This window comes from Periplaneta americana, chromosome 6 (genome assembly GCF_040183065.1).
Source record: "Periplaneta americana isolate PAMFEO1 chromosome 6, P.americana_PAMFEO1_priV1, whole genome shotgun sequence".
In the NCBI taxonomy this organism is placed as follows: domain Eukaryota; kingdom Metazoa; phylum Arthropoda; class Insecta; order Blattodea; family Blattidae; genus Periplaneta; species Periplaneta americana.
This window is the reverse complement of record NC_091122.1, coordinates 126954388-126959972: the sequence shown is the minus strand read 5'-3', so window position 1 is coordinate 126959972 and position 5585 is coordinate 126954388. Positions and strand designations below refer to the sequence as shown.

The following is a 5585-nucleotide window of genomic DNA, read 5'->3' as shown; positions in this document are numbered from 1 at the left end:
GTTTCGTAAAAATGTGGACAATGATGTGTAAAAAGTTACTTCGTCCAAAAGTAGTTCATACGAGCTTAAGTACCCAGAGCACAGTGTGAAAAATGATTAATCTAGATCAGGCCTGCACAAGGTTTGCGCTCTCCGAGCCGCTGAAAGGAACAGTAGCTTACTGATCGTAATGAAACATCAGTTACAGATGTTCGATGTCTGCCTTTATTAAAGTTGATTATAGAAAACAGTTACAAATATAAATGCTGAGCCAAACATAGCAATCATTTTGACATCCAGTCTGTGTAGTCGTGGATATTATTGCTAATGTTTAGTCTTGTAAAACTCAACCAGGCTAGTAGTATTATTCAAACGATCTTTAGCCCTTAGGTCACATTGAAGATCAATAAGTTCGAGCTGTAAATCGATTGCTGGTAAAATACATGTTCTGGGAACAATAAGTTAATTAAGTAGTAAAATATCGCTGCAATCGAAAAGTATTGGGAATAAATTTGAGTAAAGAACAAAAAAAAGTTTCCTTCTCAGGCAGGATTCGAACCACGAAAGTCTTAGTTACCAGTCTATCGTGCTCTGAGTGAACAAGGCTCTGAAATCAGCTACAAGGGTCGGTCCGGTTTTTTTTGCCACTACTGTACTTTAATATTTTCCTTCCTTTGTACATCTAAGTATATCAACATTCGTAATATGCATCTAACAAATTAAGAAGAAAATTTAGTATATTAAAAAAATCATAAACTTTAAACAGGCTTATAAAAATTATTTGTTCTGATCATTGCGGAAACTATTTTTTTTATTTTATTTCGACATAATTACCACTGTGAAATTAGTTTAGGTCGTTGCAAAAGTTTGCAGATGTAACCGATATTAATTATATTTTCAGACATGGCTCTCAATTTCCAAACAGCAGTTTTATTAAGTTTGGTTGCAAGCAAAACGGAGTCACGAAACTGTGAACATTAAAAAAAATATATAATTAAATAATATCAAAAATAAAACATGAAATAAAGTAAAATAAAAATAAAATAATAAGTTAGTATAAAATAAACTTTCAATCATATTGTCAGAACTTCAAGATGTTCCAAGTGATGTTGAACATCAAATTAACTGACTATCAGGAATTCCAGTTTCCGAAAGAGGGGGGAGGAGGGTGGTGTGTGTGTGTGTGTGCGCGCGTGCGCGCGAGCGGGCGCGTGCATTATTATTTTTTGTGAAAGCAGCAGTAAAAGCATGAAACATATGGAAACGCAGAATTACTACACTGAAACTCCACATGTACTTCGGTAGATCATAGCAATAAGAAAATTAAAGTTACATTTACTGGAAACTATTAGTCCGGAAAAAATTTCGTTCGCGGCAACTTTGCGTGGTACAGGAAAAAAGAGATGCACCAGCCTGTTACAAAGCAGTCGGAGGCATCAGCAAAAAAAAAGTACACGAATTAAGAAGGCTAGACAAGCTCTGCCTTTATCTCATTCTACACCCTGTTCTGACGAAGAGACTTTCTTTTTCTAGGCATGGGGATTAGCTACGGTAGAGCCACAGTCTAGTATATAGACTACAGTCACGAAGCTCAATACGTAGTAAATATGCATCCACAGATAGTTGCTAACCACTAGGATCGCTACTATCACCTCATTACAGACAATGCGAAATAGTACCTGCACAGTCTATTGTTCCTAGTACCCTCAAAACTCAAGCTTCGTGACTGTATATACTGGACTGCGGTAGAGCAGGCAAGACCTGTCCTATGACCTTACCATGTGCCGTGGCTATGTCGTCAATGGGTATGGAGGGGGAAGATAGGTTTTAGTCTGAGACGAACTTCCGTGTCGATAGATTCGTATAATATTAACCATCATGAAACAAACACTCCTTCTGATGACTCATTCTTTCCCCCCTCGCACTCAAAGCAAGTCCACATGTGTTGCAGCTCATCGCCGCTAGTATCGCGGATAGACGACACTGATCTAGAACACTATGCAGTATAAGTTATTGCAGGCTTAATTAAATATTTTATGAAAAAATATTACCAATATACTTGAAATAATATGTAATCAGATTCTTTTTGTTTCTTCTCTCAAATATACAGGCTAAGTCTGAGATTTTCATAACGCAATGGTAACGACTTGCTTTAAAATTCAATTAATTTGAAATTAAAACTATGAAGTAATTTATATTTACCGTTCTCATGATACTCTTAAAGAAAATAGAATATTTCATAATAATTAAAGGACACGCGACTCGAAGACACCGAGTTCTAACAGATCATTGATTGCTCCACCATTCGAAAATTTAAAAGTCATTACAAGTTCGGACGGTTATTTTATGAAAGGAAACCAACACTTCTTAATATCAAATCAGAATTGTACAATTCTATTCGAATTCTTGTGCACTAAGCATAAAAATTCTTATTCCGCCCAAAAATGTTAAAATAGTAGATGAAGAGGAAAATAAAGATATGCAAGATCTCAATATTCATCATATTCACTAGCAGACCACCCACACTATAGTCCGGGTCAGCTTACTTCATACCCTAAGGGTGAAACCTGACAATTTCCCCCCCCCCACCATTACTACATATCGTCGTTGTTCCTGCAATAACTCCTATGTGACATATTTATCGATTTTCAGATTTTTGCTCTATTAAATAACTTAAATAGTGATACAGCAAATAATAAAATCTCCTATATGTAATTATATTTCTTTCTTTCGAAAATTTAAGAATTCAGTCTCCTGTGTACTACTGCCATAGAATGAATAAATGTTTTTCTTCCTACTGAACAATTTTATATTTTGCACATAGGAGTTATTGCAGGAACAACGATATGCTTGTGGATTGTGGTGATTTTCTAGTTTGCAGGTTGAATTTTCGTTTTGAATTTCGATACTGACAAATACTACAAATGGTAGTGGATTTTGTAACTGTTAATGTTGGCAGCTGAGACAGACTGGAGTCCCATGAAATTAAAATTGTGCTAGATTTCTGAGCCGGTTACTGGAAGCTAGTGAAATTTGAACATACTGATAATTAATTAATATCAGTATTAATATTAATACATAATAGTTATTTTATGTTTTGCGTTGGTTACAATTCAAAAATATAGTCAGGTAGGCCTAAATGTTAATAAATATAACATACTTGGGTGTGATAATGCAGGTGGTTGATCGATAGAAATACTATTTCACATTTTAATGAATTTCTTCGTGATTAGATTTTTATTACAATAATGCCAAGAAAGAGGAAAGAGCATGGCAGCGACTCCACCAAGTCAGCTTAAAGCGTGCTGCGAGAGTGGGGATAACTTCCCCTGGCGTTCTGTTCTTTCAGATTTAACAGAAATAAGATAATGAAGAAGGAATTATGCTCACGGAGACAGCAATTAAGAATACATTGCATGATTATATTCGGTTTTCGGAGTTAGTACTAATAATTTCATGTGGTAAACAAAATGCATTTTTAGGTTAGATCTCGTCAATCAATTGTTTAGTCAAACCAATGAATTTCATATTGCCAGACAAAATACCTAACATGTTGATTTCCTTCTCGTATAGTTTGCTTACGAAAATATGTTACAAATTATTGAATTACTTAGAATAAGTTATCCTTCAACATAATGGTAGAGGACGATAAGTAAATAAGCCATTCAGTACGTATGATCGTGATTTTACTTCATATGGTGATATCTGGTAACAGTTGGCAACACTGACAAGACGGCAATATTTGCTGTTTAGGAACTGCTCTTATGTGACCCTCACTATAGTTAAGAGTACAGTGTTAAGAGAAAACATAAGCGCTGCTGTCGGCAGAGAGAGAAACTATTTACAGCGCCAAGGCGCTATTGTTGCTTGTTTACACGTCTTTCATTATTATTAAAAACTAAACGTCTCACCAGCTGGTCTCACGTCTCATTTCCTATTACAGAAGGCCATGAAACATAAACATGCTGTAATGAAATCGATTTTGCATTTTCTTAACAATATGTCACCTACGAGAATTATTGCAGACAACCAGTGTACTTTTTTGTTATGAGTATAAAGATATCACTGCATACAGTTTAATAGTCACGTTTACTATATTGTGCCACTTAATAACGGCATATAAAGATAGTTACAAGTAATCTAGAAATGTGTAAAGCCTTTTCAAACATAAACTTCCTTTTCAGGGTTGCTGAACTGGTGAGTACTGAACAATATTTTTCATAAATCATCAAAGAGTATTTTAATACATTTAACAGTAATGTCACTTCATTTTACAAGTTCGGTAATTCAGTTAAGCTAAAACTAAGGTCCGGTAGGTACTTAAAACCTACCTGTTATTTTCGTATTCTTTTAAGCTCATACAGATAAAGAAAATTATTTTACATAGTAATACACATAGTACATAGACTTCCTATGCAGACCGGTTCCAGATAGTATTGTTCCGTCGGCTTAATGAAGCACTTGGCCCGGGAAGCTACTGTAATTGGTAAGGGATGGAATGGGACTGGTCTGCGTAGGGAAGCGTGCACGGATCTATCCGTATGCCGCCGTACGACCGCTCGCCGCCAAACAGATTTTATAGTACAAGTTGGAAGAGGACCAGACTGCATAAGAACTCTCTGTATATTGTGATACAAGTGTGGTAAGTGCATCATAACAGAACCGAGGAAATAGCTTGAAAAAAACGAGGCGAAGCAGTATGTACATAATTCTGTTTCAGTGTAAACAATCATTGTTGTTTTTATAATTAAATTTGGGCTAAACTAGCGCTGAGGTAGTTCCATTCGCGTTCCTCTTATAGGCTACAACTTGCATATACGAATCTGTGACATGTTAGGTTTGGTTAGTTTAGACTTTTGTTATACCTTGCATATACGACCAACTGCATCTCCACAAAAAAAAATCCCTTACATATCCAAAGAGTTTCACTTCCAAAATCACAGGAACTACCTCAGCGCTAGGTTTACCACAATTTGTTGAGGATTAGTGCAGTCATTTGTATCCGGCTTATTTTGTATTAAGGAGTATTTTACAAAGTCTCATCTTAAAAATTATGGATCGTACTGTTCCGGTAACATTTAATAAATGCACGAATTGAGTGCGGTAAGTAATAAACAGCACTGTGATTTCTTTTGTTTGTATAGCAACCAGAGAACGTGAAGGATTGTCAACTTACGAAGCATGTAAACAACAACGGTAAGTAGGGGGGGAAAAAAAGGCATCATCGTCCAAAAGTGTCCAAGGATAGTCAAGAAATATGTGAAAAGTCTTTTATTTTTAAATTGAGTATTTCATGCTCAATGCATTATTCGCAGGCCTATAGGTTCCACTACAGATTCATATGAAGTCTGTCAATTGTTTCACAGAGATTGTCAACTGTTTCTCGATAAAACGCAGTTACAGCCCAGAGAATATTTTTCCTCTCTCTTGCACCTTGTTCTTGTGAGGTCACAAAGTGGGCGTACTCCCCAAGTATTCTTAGTTTTGATACCCCATGTTTACGTTGGTACCATGGTAACCGTCCAGTTATAAACAAACATGGCTGACCAGAATCCGTTTACCATCGAACAAAGATTGGTGATAGTGGTATGGCTTTATGAAAGACG

The 5585-nt window shown here is 35.9% G+C and overlaps 2 protein-coding genes across 2 annotated transcripts in view; one reads left to right on the top strand and one right to left on the bottom strand.

The window, feature by feature from the left end:
* The window catches only part of LOC138701714 (adenylosuccinate lyase-like), a 273595-nt gene that overhangs the window by 53315 nt on the left and 214695 nt on the right, over window positions 1-5585 (bottom strand). The window lies entirely within an intron of this gene.
* Window positions 1-5585, top strand: part of LOC138701713 (uncharacterized) — a 114873-nt gene that overhangs the window by 30468 nt on the left and 78820 nt on the right. The gene's annotated exons all lie outside the window — the stretch shown is intronic.